Source organism: Mus caroli, chromosome 4 (genome assembly GCF_900094665.2).
Source record: "Mus caroli chromosome 4, CAROLI_EIJ_v1.1, whole genome shotgun sequence".
NCBI lineage: Eukaryota > Metazoa > Chordata > Mammalia > Rodentia > Muridae > Mus > Mus caroli.
Genome location: NC_034573.1, coordinates 68514839 through 68533494, shown reverse-complemented (window position 1 = coordinate 68533494; position 18656 = coordinate 68514839). Strand labels below are relative to the sequence as shown.

Genomic DNA, 18656 nt, shown 5'->3' with positions numbered 1-18656 from the left:
CCCAACCGGTAAGGACACATGCTCCACTATGTTCATAGCAGCCTTATTTATAATAGCCAGAAGCTGGAAAGAACCCAGATGCCCCTCAACAGAGGAATTGATGGGGTTTTCTTAGGAGGTTTTTGATTGAATTGTTTGTTTTTGTTTTTTGTTTTCCCTTCAACATTTCTTATATCTTGTGTTGAGTTCATTGTTTTATTTAGCTTTTTATCTCTTGTTGGAATTCTTGCAAAAAATTATTTTCTTCTTTGACTTCTTTGAATATATTCTTATTTAATTTGAGTTCCCTGGGTTTTAATAACCTAGCTCACTGTCATTAGAGGCCACTCTGAGATCAACAGTTTTGAAAAAGTTAGGGTTTTTGTTGTTTGTTCATGTCTCTGATTGGTTGGTTGAGTTTTTTGTTTGTTTGTTTGCTTGTTTGTTTTAGTGGTTGTTGTTCATATATTGCTTTAGGGTTTCTACAGTTGGCTTTACTTTATTGCTTAGATTTATTTTCAGAAATATAGCTTCAGTATTTTTAAAACATAGAAAAAGCATGTATTTATTAATTTTGCCATTTAGAGGATACATACTTGCCATAGTATCTGTGTGGAATTCAAAGGAAAAGTTGCCAGAATATGTTCTCTTTTTTACATAATGCAGGCTCCTGGGAATGAATTCAGGTTGCTTTGTAGAATCCAAAATAAATTCAAGACCACCTAACCCCTTCCCCTCTAATGGGACTTCATAAACATAGCCATCAAAATGACTGAGACTACAGCTGCCAAAACAAAATTAGCTGTTCTCAGAAAAATAACCATAACAAGATTAGCAGTTCCCAGAGAAATTTCCCCTACCCACCCCACACTGAATTCTGAGAAAAAACACAAACCGCCCTGACCTTGCTAGAATTCCCTGTGATGATAATCGCTGTGACATTAATAGGTGACCCATAAGTTCAAAATATACTGCTGCTTTTCTGACCAAATCATAATAAACCACCATAAGGGCAGGCAGAGTGAGTCACTAGGCCAAAGGTAGTCACCCTATTCAACCAATCAATGTCTGAAAAGGTTACTTGCTACACCAATGAGAATAAGCCAGCTAGCCCTGTTGCCTAAATCTGCCCCTTACAAGGTATACAAAGTGTGTTCTTTGTTTGTTCTGAGTCTCTCCTCTGGCCTGTGTACTCCCCTAGGGGGAGGGGGAGGGGCCACTGGTCCCTAATGAGTTAGATCAATAAAAATCCTCTTGCAGTTTTCAGTAATGGCAGTCTCTGTGGTCTTTGTGAGTGAGGGTCTTTTGATGGACTCCAACAGCTTAACTTTGCAGCTAATATATTTACAGCTCATCTATCTCACTATGCAAGCATCATACTAGGCAATTAACATTGGTCCCTTTCATGTCAATAAATTTTGTAATGTATTTCATATAGAGAAATTTTAACCCAGCAACATGGCTATTCTGATACCATCCAAAGAAGTCTATGTGATCTGGTTGCAGTACAGACACTCCAGCATAGAAGTATATAACTTTAATTCTTCTGTCTGTAATTCTTTAGGAATAGCCCATTCAGTCAGTCAACAACTTCTCCAGTGCAGGAGCGAGGATTGAAAAGAAAAAGACAATTAGACAATGCTGCAGCATGACCCCAGTCAATGAGACTGAGACTGAAGCCAGATTTATTTCTACCAATCCACTTTTATACAATTTTAATTACAGGCAAGTATTAAGGGCAAGTGATACAATAAGGAACTAGCAAGGCAATAAGCAAAGTCCAGCGATTACTCCCATGACAGTTGTTTCTAAAGACTTGTAAGAATGACCAAAATATCTGAGCCCACTTCCTTGTCCAAGCCCAAAATCTGATTCTTGCCTGAAGCCTATTTCTTTTGTTCCACCCTAAGATTAAAATTCCTGCCTGAACCTACTTCCCTATTATAGCCTAAAGTTAGATTCTTGTCTGAACTTAATTCCTTGTCATGCCCTAATGTCAGATTCCTGCCTGAAGCCCATTTCTTTGTCCTTGGCCAATGTCAGATTCCTGCCAAGTGGTCTCCCAAAGGCTCTCCACATAATCCAAAACAATGACATCTATTTCAGGGGAAGACAAACTGACAAATCAGAGAAAGAGTTAGACAATGAGTTAGATAGACACCCAACTCTTTTTTTTTAAATTTCTTTTTAAATTTTTAATATTTTTTTATTATGTATTTTCCTCAATTACATTTCCAATGCTATCCCAAAAGTCCCCTATACCCTCCCCCCCACTTCCCTACCCACCCATTCCCATTTTTTTGGCTCTGGTGTTCCCCTGTGCTGGGGGATATAAAGTTTGTGTGTCCAATGGGCCTCTCTTTCCAGTGATGGCCGAACGCTGACACCATTGCATACACTAGCAAGATTTTGCTGAAAGGAACCAGATATAGCTGTCTTTTGTGAGACTATGCCAGGGTCTAGCAAACACAGAAGTGGATGCTCACAGTCAGCTAGTAGATGGATCACCCAACTCTCTTGAGAACAGCACAGGAGAGAGAGGCTGTTTAAGAGCAGAATATGGAGAAAGAGTTGGAAGTCAATGAGGTGAGTGCAGGTCAGTGGAGTTGAGTTTGTTTGTGAGTTTATGCAGTTCAATGGAGGTCATCCAAGACAGTTGAAGCCAGAGAATAAGCATCCAGGAGTTTAGAGAAAAAAAAATTGCTAGAGGTAGTTTTAGGTGAAGCAGAACAATTTATCGAGAAGCCGAGAGAAGCCAGATTGAATCAGACAGTTTGGAGAGAAGTTTGAGCACTAACAGCTGAGATAAACCAGCTAGCTAGAGTTCACAAAAACTAGAAAGAGTGAGCTTATTCAGCAGTAAGCCTCTGAGATGACATTTTCTCCAGATGAATAAAAGTTACTTTTAGATAAAAGTGCTTTTTACAGTTTCTGAAAAATTTTTGTTGACTAGTGATATAATTCTCAGCTTCCTCCTTGGTAATCTCTGTAGCTCAGCTCTAGCCATTTTCAAAGTAATGTTAAGAAGAAAAGCAAGAGCTAGGAGTTATCATTTGCAAAAGATCAGTATTGTAATTTTAGTAATTTTAAATTCTAGCTACAACTTAATAAGTGAATAGAAGAAATGAGAAAATTCTCCATCATGGTATGATTTTTCTTGCCTATGGAATATTCAAGTAAAATATACTGCAATCATCAATGAAGTTTGGAATTAAAATTAAAAGGATGTAATATGTTTCATAGGAATTCTCCTGGCATACAGTTTAAACCTACAGTGTTCACCCTAGGGATTATAAGCCCTTTGGGGGTGGTCACATATCAGATATTCTACATAGCAGATATTTACATTGAAATTCATAACAGTAGCAAAATTAAAATTATGAAGTAGCAAAGAAATAATTTTATGGTTGGGCAGTCACCAAAACATGAGGAACTGTATTAAAAGGTTGCAGCATTAAGAGACTTGAGGGCCACTGATTTAAATAATGATGCACAAATGCATTATAGAAAGAATGGGATGAACAACCATATTTTATTGAGTGTTCATATTATATAACTTTGCTGAAATAAGTTTTGTCTCTTTTAAGCACAAGAAATCTCAGAGTTACAATGGTTTTTAAACATGTACCCCTACATATCATCTCTGGGAAAAGGGGAATTTTGGAAGATATAATAAGCATCCTATCATCTTTCCTACACTGAGAATTTTCCCCTGGATATTTTTTACATCATATTTCAAGAAGATAAAAAAATATGTATCTGTTCATTGAAACTTTAGGCAAGAAAAGTTGGATTCTGAGATTGAGTCAATTGCCCGCAATTGTCCATAGGCAGTTTCTTTCAGGGTTGATAAATAGTGTTTTTTTCTTTGCATCAAGAGGTTTGGGCATGAGGTTGTCTTTAATGTGTGTGTATGTGTGTATGTGTGTGTGTGTGTGTGTGTGTTGTTGGTTTTGTTTTTTTCTTCTTTTCCTTTTTTTTTTTTTTTACCTGAGGGAGCAAACTGAGTTAATGGAACTCATAAACTTAATCCTAGATGAGTTGAATTAGGATTCAGTTCTAATGACTCTGGCATTTGCTATTTTCGTAGAGTTTCAGTCTGTCATTGAGGAAGTAATTCTTTTTTTTTATGTAATGATTAGGTTATTTTACAAAGCTTGTCTTTTCTCTCAGTAAGACAGACACAATGTAGGTTGTCATGGCAGATCCCTCATCCTTAGGGGATGGGTGTTCAATGTGAGTGCATGTCTTACAGAACAAGCTTCTATAGGACAATGGCTATGGACCATTGTTTCAAACCCCTCCCGGTCTAGTACACCAAAAGAGCACATCTTTGTGAGCCTGGCCTGTGGGCCTTAGAAGTTGCCCTGCACCTGGTGTCATCCTGGTGTCACCCAGGACAGGAAGAGTAGAGCAGTGGCTTTATAAATATTGGTGGGACAGACATTGCTAGGTGACCTCTGAAAAGGTGACATCTCATCACTCTCACCCACAGGAGTAGCAATACTGAATGGGAATAGACTCACTCAGGGGACTGGAGAGATGGTCCAGTGGTTTAGAACAGAGACTGCTCTTCATGACCCAGATTCAACTCCTAACAGCCACATGGCTGCTTGAAACCATTTGGAACACCAGTTCTAGGGGATCTGACACCCTCACAGCACACCGAATCACATTTTAAATAAAATATTTCAGCCACTGAACTTGAGGAAAGTCACTCTCTGCAGGCCATATCACTGAATTGAAAGTCTAATACCATCTTCAATGTCAGGTAGGTGACAAGCAGGCTGAGGTGACCTCCTACAGGGAAAAGCCCAGTTCTCATAGCTTGAATCTAGCTGGAATCCCTGTCCTGCCCTCTTATGTGGTGGCCCAGGCATGAGTATTCTTGAAGATCCTAAATTTGAAGCCAGCCTGGTCTACAGAGGGAATCCAGGGCAGTCACACCTGCCCTGCCTGCACACCTAAGCAGTGAGTTTTGGTAGTGTTGGCCTTCAACCTTCTGCAGTACACACAGTAAAGACAGGGGTAAGGTGCCAAGACATGGGTACTAGGAACTGTCTTCAATCAGCCCACCACCTCTGGACAGTCCAAGTACCAATAAGTCCCTCAGTCACAGGACAAAATCTTCTTCCCTCCAGGAGTTAACTTTGGGCGGGGTTGAGCTATAGAGCCTGGAACTCAGGCTCATCAGGAGAAGCAAGGTGGGGGCTGCCTTCCTTCTAGCTCTAGGGGGTTCCTGGAGAAGAATGTGGAAGGAAGTGTTCCTTGGCCTCATTGTACACAAGTCTAACCATGCCTGCTTTCCAGGCTTTCTTCTCACTTTCCCTTTTCCTAGAAGTCAGTTTTCTGGCTTGTATCTCTCTAAGAGTCCAATGCTTAATCAAGTTCTGGTCTTCCAGGAAAGCAGGTCACAGGACTAATATAGGATTGCAGGAGCTTTTCAGTTCATTCCTTTAGTGCCACAAGGTATCAGGAAGATGATGGTCTAAGCATTCATTCATATCTTCGATGCTCAATCCTCCCAGCAGGTGGTCAGTGCAGTCATTCACCACTGGATGAAGCTGGAAGTGGTTCCTCAGCTTCTGAACTTGTCTCCATCACGACTTAGCAGACAGCCGTGGAAACTCAGTACTTGTGTTGTTTGCAATGCTATAGAGGTATAGTGAGGTCCACTCTGCCCAGGTATGGTCAGAAGATGGCTCAGAGTCTGTGCAGTTCAGTCTTCAATCTCTTCCAAGCACCAGAGTGCTTCTGTAGGATGGCAAAGCAAGCTGTGCAGTCAAGATTGGCAGTCCACTAGCAAAGATCTCTACTACAGGCACCCCCAATTCTTAAAAATGTCAACAGCCTTTAGTGTAGGACAGAGATTATGGATGCTGAGGTCTCATGACAAAAGGGGAGGGGGCGGCAGTATATAAAAACAATAAATCAAAGGACAAGAGACATGATGGGATAGGCAGGCATTCCAGGGTCCTGAGCTCGACCCAAGAGGTTTGAGGGTGGAATAGCTCAAAGGGTTGCATAGGCAGTCCCTCTCATCTGGCCAGTGGGTATATCAGGCCTCAGGTTGTAGGAAGGAGGTGGTTTTGTAGGAGTTGGCTTCAGAACAACCTGACTGGTGGGGGATCCAAGGAGGTGACCCAAATGCTCTCTAGGGGAGCAAAGGAGGGAGGTTCTGGAGGTGTCTGATGATCCTCTGTTCTGACGTCATGTTGTAGCTCTCTCCACTTGTGACAGGAGTGCCTCACTAGGTCACAGATGAACAAAAGGGGTAAGATGACTCATATGATCATGAACGCAATCCTGACCTTTCTTTTCCAGGCAGCATTCACTGTCACAGCATCTGAATCCTCTGGGGCAGTTTAAGATGGCACTTGTGTTTACAGCCTCATTGGCACTTACTTGTTGGAGACTAGAAGGCAGGCCAAAGATCAAGGTGAGTGCATCATGGAACCAGGTATCCTGCATCCTGGCAAGGGGGCCACTGAGCTTCAGTGTGTAAGGACAGAGTGACAGGTCAAGACCTTTCCCCCTATCGGTCCCAGTCTCAGGATAGGGGCAGAGTAAACACACTGAAGTTGGGTGGGACCAGGGCTTCCAGCTGAACAGGAGCTCAGGGAAGAAAAGTGGAAAGGAGCTGGCCTTGCTTGAGTTTGAGGAATTGGGACTTGGAAGGTTAGAAGAGATTGATTTGTCAACTTTGTAAGTGGAATGGAGCGGAGCACTTTAGGAGGTGAATTCTTCATCTGTGAAACATTCTTAACTGTTTAAACAAACATTTAAAAAGATTTACTTTCAGTATATTTATCTAATATGTATGTGTGATCATGTGAGTGAATGCCACATGTGTGCATTTGTGTCCTGTAGAGGCCTAAAGAGCGTGTCAGATATCTTGCTACTGGATTTAAATGGTTGTTTACTGATGCTACTAGATTAAGTGGTTATTAATGCTAATGGATTTAAACGATGCTGGGAATATGACATTGGCTCTTCTGGAAAAGCAGAAAGTGCTGTTAACTACTGAGTCATCTCTGGAGACCCTCAGGTATGTGTGTGTGTGTGTGTGTGTGTGTGTGTACAATTTCTATATTTTTTTCTTCTGTGGTTTACTTTTTTTTTTTTTTTGAGACAGGGTTTCTCTGTGTAGCAAACAAGGAAGTATTATTCATGAAAAAACACATTAGTTATATAACCAAAATCTATAGAATACAACACACACACACACACACACACACACACACACACACACACACACATTTCAGACAGCCATTAATACTGACAGATTAATTTCTGGGATCAGCTACAGTGACACAGCTCAACTTTGTTGGTAAATTAGGGGCTGTACAGATCTTGGGAAGTGGGTAATGGTTTGAGATTTTCAAGGTTGGTGAACACTATTGGCTAGAACAGAGGCCTGAGAATGTTTCATTTACATGCAGAAGAATTCCAAGAACTTACTGGGCAAGTTCTTATAGGGAGAGAGGAAGTTGAAGTTTTGATCTGGCTATAGGCTATGAGACTTTCCTCAGAGGTTCTTTTGCGGGTTTACCTGAGGCAAGAGTGGCTGACTCCTGAGGAAGAAGAATGAGGTCAACATTTGACCTTCACACACATGCTCCCATGATGTGCAGGTATATCACAATCCTCATATCTACCTTTGTACATTAAAAGACACCACATATACATACTAATTAAATATAATTTATTTATCCATCAGGGATTCATTATATTTTTGCTAGCTTATTCTCACTACCCCAAACTATAAACAATCTAGATGGTCCTTAGAAAATGACAAGATAAATTATTTGTTTATCCTCATATTTATTTATTTATCTGGTCACCTTCTGGAAAATATTTTTATTGTTTAATATTTTATGGCATCAAAAATAAACTGTCATAAACATTTACAAATAATACATAAATTTTGTCAATTTTTCCTAACAAACCAGGAACATTCATTGATTATTTAAAACATTACTAAATAGTATTTTACGTATTTCTTTTATTTTTAGCCATTGGATATACTATAACTTACTTCAGTTCTTTCTACTTGCCAGGCATTGTGAAATACATATTTATTTCCAAGCACTCTGAAATTTGAGGCCTGTTGGAGTTACACAGGGAAACTTTGTTCCCCAAACAAATGACCAAACTCTAAACATTTATAATTAAATTGTTTTTCTTTATGTTCAGTGCCAGAAAGGCTTTCAAAACAATAAAAAAGCTAAAAATGTCACCAAAACATAAAACAAAACGAAACAAAAAAGAAAAGAAAAGAAAAAGTGCTCAATAAGTGCTTCTTTTCATTTTTTTCTATAATATACATGAAAATATTGGACATTCTACCAGAATAATTTAAAACATGTTCCAAATTCTGTTTCTAACAGTTCCTTCTCTTCTTCACATTTTTTCTTTTCTTTTTTTTTTTTTTAAGTGTTGGTTTCCTTTGCCAGTTTTCTGGTTTTCCCTTGATAATAGCCTTGGGTAATGAAGGAAGCCCCTTACCTGTGTTCTCATCACTTAGAAGGATAGAAACTGTCCAATGAAGCTCAGGATAGTCGAGTTAAGTGTTATGTTCCTCTTATTCTGTGATGTATGCTCTTATAATATATTAGCCAAACCCAAACCAATGATTCAAAAGATACAGCAACAGAACAAAAACTAAAAATGTGATCAAATCAAATCACTGACAGCAGAAACTGGAGCAGGAGATCTGGAGGGAGCAGAGGCTTTAAGTTTGCCTGTTTGTGTTAATCAAAAAGCTCCTACCCGCATTATCAGCATTGCTTAGACGAGCAATATATTTTATGCATGTTTCTGTTCAAAGTGTCCTGAGAAGCATTTTCCTGAGGAAGAGAACACTGTCTATACTTCCATATTTTATCTTAAAACATGGTTATGCTCATCATATTTAAATTCAGCTCCTGTAGATCAGCAGTGCTCTTCTGTCTCTTTCTGTGTTTCCTAGCCCAAGCTGTGGATTCTGGGGGCACCTCATTCATTCTCTTCCATTCTTTGTACTTGCTTGGCTTGCACTCATACATTCTTTACATTTTTGTTAAGATAAAAAAAAAAATAAGCGCTGGAAAAGTTTCCTACACAGAGATTTTTGCCATTTGCTCAGTTTGTCACTTTCTTCCCTTCTTATCAATATATTTATTTTTCTGTCTTGCTTTCCCCTAGACACTGTAGTTCATAGCTCTATGACTTCAGGAATGTACATCCCTACTCAGACAATGAGAGAACTCAACGTGTGCCAAGGGCTATACCTTGTCGTAACAATTGACATAGCATGATATTAAATGGCCAAAGTCCTTCTCTAAATATTTCTCTCTCTCTCTCTCTCTCTCTCTCTCTCTCTCTCTCTCTCTCTCTCTCTCTNACACACACACACACACACACACACACACACACACACACAACTTTTCATTCTTTCTCTCTCCTCAGATCCCAGGCTGCTATCTGTCATCTTTCCATTGGTTAGGCTAAGGCATGGGAAAGGTAAATTTGAGGAAGCTAACTTGGGATATATTGTAAGAATTTCTCTCTCTCAAACACACACACACACAAGTAAAGTAAAATAAATAAAAGCAACCCTCTCATAGTCTCATAATAGTTCAGGAGATCTGATCTTTATATTTTTACAAATATTGCAATCTGATTAATAAATTACCAGTAGCCTGAAGTAAGTCTTGATGAGTATGCAAAAAGGCACAGAATATAAGAGATGTGCTAAAAACTGATTTTTTTAATTTAAAAGAGATTATACCAGTGAACATGTTAAACTGGATGGAGAAAATCCCATAATGTCTCAGCTTTATACAAAGAGCAACTAAGGAAAGCGAAGAACTGGAGACATGGCCTTCCATAGAGAAGAGGATATGAAACTGTTTTTCAGTGCAAAACTGTCAGCACTAAAACCATGCATAGAAGTAACATTATATGGACAAGATATATTATATTTAGGGATATATATGCATGCATGAATAATTATTAGCAAGAAAGAGGCCATGAATTTGAAGAAGAGTTGGGAGTGGTATATGTAAGAGTTTAAATGGAGAAAGGGAGGGATGAAATATTGTACTTATAATATAATCTCAAAAATAAAGTAGTATCTAACAAAAAGTCATAGTACTGGTTTTAAAGAATTTATTTTTTTAGTTAAATTCTTTAGTGAGGTAACCCAATCACAAAAGATATGCACTCACTGGGATATTAGCCCAGAAGCTCAGAATACCCAAGATACAATTCACAAAACACATGAAACTGAAGAAGAAGGAAGACCAAAGAGTGGATACTTTGATCCTTCTTAGAAGGGGGAACAAAATACCCTTCATGGAGACAAAGTGTGAAGCAGAGATTGAAAAAAAGGCCATCCAGTTACTGCCCCACCTGGGGATCCATCCCATAAACAACCACCAAAACCAGACACTATTGTGGATGGCAACAAGTGCTTGCTGACAGGAGCCTGGTATAGCTGTCTCCTGTAAGGGTCTACCAGTGCCTGACAAATACAGAAGTGGATGCTCACAGCCATTCCTTGGATGGAGCACAGGGCCCCCAATGAAGGAGTTAGAGAAAGTATCCAAGGAGCTGAAGGGGTTTGCAGTCCCATAGGAGGAACAACAATATGAACTAACCAGTACCCCCAGAGCTCCCTGCGACTAAACCACCAACCAAAGAAAACACATGGTGAGTTCATGTCTCTAGCTGTGTATGTAGCAGAGAATGGCCTAGTTGGTCATCAATGGGAGGAGAGACCCTTGGTCCTGTAAAGGTTCTATATCCCAATATAGGCGAATGCCAGGGCCAGGAAGTAGGAGTAGGTGGGTTGGTGGGCAGGGGGAAGGGAAGGGGATAGGGGCTCTTTGGAGGGGAAACCAGGAAAGGGGCTGACATTTGAAATGTAAACAAAGAAAATATCTAATAAAAAAAAGAAAAAACATCTAAGAAAGGGACAAAAATCTTTTATCATCTTTGTTCTTAGAGTATTATCTTAGTTATTGTTTTATTGCTGTGAAGAGACACCATGACAAAGATGATGTATAAAAGAAATATTTTCATTGATACAGTTTGAGATGTTGAATGATGACAACCATTGCGGATGCATGGCAGCAGGCAAGCAGGCATCACCTGGCAGAGAGAGAGAGAGAGAGAGAGAGAGAGAGAGACTGAGCACAGCCTGACCTCTCCACCCACAGTATACACGTGCATGTGTTCCTGAAAACATGTATGAAACACAGAGAGGAAGAGAGAGAGAGAGAGACAGAGACAGAGACAGAGACAGAGACAGAGACAGAGACAGAGACAGAGACAGAGAGAAAGAGACAGAGAGAGAGAAAGATGAAATAGATCTCATCGAAGTTCTCTCTTCTGTGATATAGCACTGAACACTCAAGTTTTGGAATTAAAAGTCTCGAATTCTCTCTAGTGTGGCTTTAGTAGTCTAACTAACTAGAATAATAAAGAAAACTTAGTTGTTTATTTACACAATGGAGTATTACTCAGCTGTTAAGAAAAATCACACCATGGAATTTCAGGCAAAAGAATGGAACTAGAAAAGATAATCCTGAGTGAGATAATCCAAACCCAGAAAGACAAACATGATATGTATCACTTATAAGTGGATATTAGGTATTACATAAAGGATAATCATGTAACAATCCACAAATCACAGAAGCTGAGGAACAAGGAGAATTACAGGGGGATGCATAGATCTCTCTGAGAAAAAGGAAATAGAACAGATTATGAGGGTGGAGTGTAGGAGGGTAGAAAGACCAGGTGAAGTAGGAAGGCACAGAGGGAGAGAGTACTTTCATAATTGGGTAGTATCTGTGGGGAGGAATAAGAAATCCTAGTCCAGTGAAAACTTCCTGGAACCTATGTGGGCTACTTTAGCCAGGACTATTAATAATGTTAGATATGGAGCTTGAATCAACCATCTCCTATAACCTGGAAAGGCTTTTGGTGCTGGGACTGGGCCACCAATTTTGCCATAATAACTTTGACATTCAACTTATCTAGTCTGCAGGATATGGTGGAGCAATGGTGGCTCAGAGCTTGTGGGAGTGGCCAAACAGTGGAAGAAAGGAAGTCCATGCCTAGATGCCCAGGAACCAGCTTTTCATTGGCCAGGAGACCTAGGATAGAACAGAACACATCTGCCCAAACAAACAAACAAACAAACAGCCCCAAAAGATTCCTAACAATAGTCTGCTATACTTGTAGATTACTGCCTAGCCCAATCATCATGAGAAAGGCTTCCTCCAGCATCTGATGGGAGCAGATGATGAGAGCTGCAGTTAAACCTGAAGCAGAGCTCAGGAAAGCCATCAGAAATGGGGTATAGTGGTTAGGACTCAGAGGTGTCAGCGATACTAGAAGAACATGGCTAACAAAATCAACTAAACAGGGCTCAAAAATTCTCACAGAGAACGAAGCATCCATCAGGAGCCCGCACTAAGACTCTTCACACAAGTTGTGGTGGTTTAGCTTGGAGTTTTGTTTTTGTTTTTTTTTTTTTTTTTTTTTAGACTCCTATCATTGGGATCAGGGTGTCTCTGACTCTTTTGCCTGCCTTTGGGACTCTTTTCCTCCTACTGGGTTGCATCTTCAGAGCCTTGATATGAGGATTTGTGCTTAGTGTTATTGCAGATTGTTATATAATGTTCAGTTGATATTCCTGGGAGGCCAGCTCTTTTTTAAAGGGAAACAGGAACAGTCAGTCTGAGGGAAAGGGCTGGTTGGGAGCTGGGGGAAAAGGAAGGAGAGGAAACTGAAATCAGGATATATTTTCATGAGAAAAAATAAAAGAAAATGAAAAAGAAGCTTTGATTTTTCCATCAAAGGAAATTTTATCTCTTCTTTCTTTCATTTCCTTCTAAGGAGTCATAAAAATTTATATAAACATAAAATTTTAATTCTATAATTTTTGCCAATTATTTCTAGAATACATGATGCCTGCTGCTTCATGTTTGCATAGTATTTTGAAAAAAAGTATGTTCACACTCATTATTGTATTTGGTTAGATCATGAAAAGTTTCAGACTTAAGATATCATTCACTTTATATCATTAGTTTGGTGATTTATTGGTAAAATCTGAAGCTGTGTAGAGATTGTTACTATATTTATTTATGTAGAAAATTATAACTTCTCCTGACTTATCAACCCATCAAATCACATGTGATATATAATATATTTAAAATAATATATCATATTTTATAAAATAACTTACATAAAAATAAAATATTAAAAATAAAATACAATAGATAATAATAATTATTGTTGAAGAGACTCTGAATGTAAATACTAAAGGTTAACTCAATTGGTTCCAAGAACACACACACAGGTAATTGGTAAGAGATTATGTCTAAGTTTATCTGTTTCTGAAAGAGAATAGTATTTGAAAATATGGACCAGGTAAGGATGCCATAGTTTGAGGGGATATAGTCCCCCACAGCATGAGGCCTGGCAGCAAGAATGTGAGGTGACAGTCTCACTGTATCTGTGGTGAGGAGTCAGAGAGAGATCAATCCTTGTATTCTAGTCACTTTCTCTCATTTTACTTTTTAGTTTTTTTTTAGTTTGGAACATGTCCCACAAGATAGGATGGCTCACACACATGGAGGGTTTTCTAATCAATTAAACTTCTCTGTAAGCACTCCTACAGACACATACAGAGGTGTTGTCTTTGCTTTGGAAGGGTTTCATTGCTATGAAATGACAGCATGACCATGGCAGCTCTGATAATAGAAAACATTTGATTGGAGCTGGCTTACAGTTTCAGAGGTTCAGTCCATCGTGGCAGTATCATCATGGCAGGAAGCATGACAATATGTAGGCAGACATGGTACTGAAGTGATTGAGAGTCTATATCTTGATCCACAGGCAGCAGAATGGGTCTGTGTCCTGTGGTCAGGAAGGTGAAGATTGGAATTCCACACTGAATGGAAGTTAAAGATGAGAGACATCAAAGTCCACCTTCCACAGTGATACACTTCCTCTAACTAGGCTACACCTATTTCAGCAAGGCTATGTTTCCTAATAGTGCCATTCTGTATGGGTCAAAATTTCAAACACATGAGTCTATGGATGCCAAGTCTATTGATACAACCACAGATGTGTTTTCCTGGTGATCCTAAATCCTATTAGGTCTATACCCACATAACATCTTTCCCATTTGGAGCCTTGATACTTAATGTCCATTGCTTCATGTTTCACTGTATGTGTCTACAAAATGAAAACTCTAGCAACCTTAAAGGTTTCCCAAAAGTGTTGCTTGAGATAATAGGACAGTAATTGGTCATCTACAGCTAACATCAATACATACTTGTAGAATGTAACAAGACTGAGAATGACAAATCACTCAAAGGCAAAACAAATTTTACAACTCAAGAGTCATGAACAATCTTTTAAAGTCACTCATACAAAGATAGGAGCAAAACCTAAACTTAACAAATCTAGCAGAGACATTCTCTAGGTTTATTAAGGCATTTCCAAGCTTTTTCATAAGAATTTCTGTCTTTAAACAATTTCTAATTGATTATAGGACTTTAAGCATGTATCTATCAGTTGCATTCTGATCACAAATACACACATGATTTATGATATATATTAGAACAGTTTCACAGGCTTCAATTACTCCATCCTGGTTATCTACAAATGCATGGTATATATTTTGATAGAGAAGAAGAAAATTCAGAATTTCTATAAAATAATAAAGTAAAATTGAATACAAACTTAGTATTGCTATCACAGCACAGTTAAGCCAAAACTGCACAGCAAATGATTTTGACAATGATCAAACAGACATTCCACAAGGTTAACCAAAATGCTGTGTTCCTGAGAATAATGAATTACTTTAGTGTGACAGTTATTACAGCCATTGACACAGGTATTCCTTTGCTGGCTTCTTTCTTCCCTCCCTCCCTCCCTCCCTCCCTCCCTCCCTTCCTCCCTCCCTCTCTTCCTTTCTCTATAGGAGAATATCATTTCATTCATATTTTATCTTACATTAAATTATCTGTTTCAACTACATGTCTTTGCTTTGTTTTGATTTTGACTTGCCAAAGAAAACATTTGACAGAGGTTTCGCCTCTAGCGGTAAATAACAAGAATAAAGGTAAATTACAAAGCTGATGACACAGAAGTGAAACCTTTTGTAAGTATGATGGTTTGAATATGCTTGGTCAGTTGGAAATAGCAATATTAAGAGGTATGAATTTTTATTGGAGGAGGTGTAGCCTTGTTAGAGAAACTGTCTCACCATGTGGGCAGGCTTTGAGAACTTGTTCCACACAGTGTTTAATGAAATCCTCTTCCTGGCTGGCTGCAGAAGACAGTTTTCTCCTAGCTGCCTTCAGATCAACATGTAGGTAGACCTCTTAGCTCCTCCACCAGCATGACTGTCTAGATGCTGCTATGATGATAATGGAATGTACTGAACCTCTGAAACTGTAAACCAGCCCCAATTAAATGTTGTCTTTTATAAAAATTGCCTTGGCAATGGTGTATTTTAACAGTAATAAAACCTTAACTACTATAGAAGTTAGTACCAGATACTGGGTATTGCTGTGATGGTCTGACTATGTTTTTGTTTGAAGAAAGGTGGATTCTGGAACTTAGGATTTGTAAAGTAGTAAAATGCTTTAAGTGGGTTTTAATGAATCACCTGAGTAGGAATATGGACATTGATGCTGAGGGTAATTTGAACTCTGGGGTCCTGGCTCAAGAGGTCTTAGAGGACAGGAATGTTTGTATGTGGCTTAGAGACTATTTTTTTTTCTGCAATTTTGGTGAAGAATGTGGCAGCTTTTGCCCTTGTTAGAAGAGTCTGCCTGAGGCTAAAGAGAAGAGATTTAGATTAATTATTTTGACAAAGGACATCTCAAAAAACCCTAATTTAAACTACTCACCCTATTAATAAAATTTTTTTGGGCAAGTGTAGCAAGCTTAGAAAGAAAAAAAAACTCAAAATATACGGTTCAAAGAGTAAAGGGGCCCAAGAAAATAGAATGAAACTAAATCCTGTGTTCAAGAATATTAAATGGATTTAAGGGAGTTTTGACATCAAGTTCAGATCCCAAATGGCTGAACTTACTGTTTATATGTTCCCAGTAGAACAAGTGATAGTTATATCATGTTAGGCATTATTATGACCTAGTTTTTGTTTTCATTTGAACATAAGGCGATATGATTATATATTAAATTGAAAAGAGATGGATATGATGACTATCCTAGGTTGTAAACTTGAATATACCTGGAATAAACTTCAATCCAGAACTTAAAAATCCTGTGAAAAGGAAAAGAAAGGCTTAGGTCCAGGTTTGGTGGAACATGCCTTTAAATCCACAGCATCTAGGAGACAGAGGCATACAGATATTTAAGTTCAATATCAGGTTACAGAGCACATTCCAGGAAAGCCAAGCTTAAGCAGGGAAGGAATTGGAAACAGAAAGCTACTGCTGCTGATGAACAAGAGGACCATGTTCCAGCCCCAGTAAGCAGCAGAACTCAGTAGCTTAAGCCATGTGTCTCTACATTTACAGTCAAGAGTAGAAGGGGTTACTGGGACAATTGATGCTTTTTAGCTGGAGCTAAGAAATTAATGGGAGTTAAAAAGAGACAAGCATCACAAAGGTGAAATCCTCTAGGAGGTATTTTTTGATGACACAAAGAAGCTGTGGCCCAGAGATAGACCTTGATATAGCAGCAGGACTTGGTAATGTGTAAGAGTCACCTAGGCGGTTTTAAAGGCATGAAGGGGTCATAGAGAGCAGTTGAGGCTTGGCACTCTGAGAGGCATGGAAAAGCTTTTAGGGAAGTTGTAGCCTTAGATGCAGTTGGTGGCACAGGTCTGAAGGTATCATGCAAAGAATTTGAAGCTGGGCAGAATGAAAAGAGCCCATGAGAGGTTAATGGTGAAGCTTAGTTGTAGTAGAAGAACCCATCATGTTGGAGATGCTAATATCATGGGATAACTACCAAGAACAGCAGCAGCAGTGTCCACAGTGCTACAGAGGACAGAGCCAGAGACATTACTCAAGCCTTTTGGAAGAGCCCAGAAGATAATATGTCGATACCAGATATTAGAACAAGAAGATGTGAAGTTGAAAATGCTATGGATATTTCAAGATGTGGGAGATGCTAGAGTCATGGTATACCTGCCATGGAAAGTGGCTAACAGAGATGAAACCAGCCAAGAGAAAGAAATTTGTTGTAGTCTTCAAAGAAAGGAGTTGAAGATCTGAATAGTGTTTTGACATCAGACCTGGAGCTGTACAGTTTCGAGTTTGCAGATCAGTTTTTTTGTTTATTTCTTTGCTTGTGTTTATTTTTGTTTTGCTTTTGCCTAGTATTTCCTCACTCCGATGTTCTGGAATGCTAATGTATATCCTGTGATGTTAGAAGTATGTGATCTGCTTTTTGGTTTTGATTTTATAAGGAATTACATTTAAGAGACTGTATGAATCTCAGAAGAGAATATAAAATTTTTACTTTTAAACAACGTTGAGATTATGATAGAGTATGGGGTCAAGCAATAGTAAATGTAGTTTTCATTATGCTATGGCTAGGTATGGCCCAAATAGGGTCATGTGTTTGAATAAACAGGGGGGGGGGGCAGGGAGGGGAATGTGGTTATATATGTGTGTGTGTGTGTGTGTGTGTGTGTGTGTGTGTGTGTGTGTGTGTGTGTGTTTGCCCATTGGAAGTAGCACTATTAGAAGTTGTGGCCTTATTGGAGGTGATGTAGCCTTGTTAGGGGAAGTATGTCACTGTACAGATGGCCGTGAGAGCTCCTATGCTCAAGCTCTGCACAGAGTAGAATAAGACCCTCCTTTTGGCTGCCTGCAGAAGACAGTATTTCTCTGGATGTCTTTGGATCAAAACAGAGAACTTGCAGCTCCTACTCTACCTCCATATTTACCTGGCTGCAGACATGATTCTCACTATGATAATGGAATAGACTGAAACTCTGAAACTGTAAGCCAGCTCTAATTTAATGTTGTCCTTTATAAAAGTTGCCTTGGTAATGGTGTCTTTTTACAGTAATAAAGTCCTAAGTTAGACAGTAGGTAATTCATTATGAAGACTGCAACATCATTAAGGATACATGGCTTTTTGGAACTGGTATAACATTAGTAGTTCGGTCCTAGTTGTCAAAAGCATGTCAGTGTAAATGCCTCAGGTATATATCATATATGGCCCCTCATCTGCTTTTTATCCATCTCTGCTTGGTGGTCACCATGGTGTGAGCAGTTTTAGTTCACCACAAGCTTGCTACCATAGATTTTAAAAGGCCCAGAGTAGCCATGGATTAAAACTTCTGAAGCTGTGAGTCAAAATAATCCTTCCTTTTTCTGAATTCATTCCTCCCAGGTAGTTAGTTGAAACAATGGAAAGTTAACAGTTATTTAACAGGTGTAAGCTATAGTTTCTTCATTATATTCCATCATTGTCACATAGTAACAACAACTTCTAAAACTGTTTGTGAGGATGAAATGTGAGGGTACATGTATACTACTTAGTATGCTACTTTATATAGCATCAGACATGTGGGTAGCTATCTGCTGTTGTAAAGACACCACAAGCAAGGTAATTCTTATACAAGAACACATTTTATTGGTAGCTTGTTCACAGGTTTCGAGGGTTAGTCCATCATCATCATCATCATC

General features: G+C 38.9%; 1 long non-coding RNA gene and 1 pseudogene across 1 annotated transcript in view; both read right to left on the bottom strand.

Moving 5' to 3' along the window:
- The window catches only part of LOC110293773, a 90033-nt gene that overhangs the window by 19250 nt on the left and 52127 nt on the right, over positions 1-18656 (bottom strand). The gene's annotated exons all lie outside the window — the stretch shown is intronic.
- LOC110293772 lies at positions 5992-6450 on the bottom strand (annotated as a pseudogene).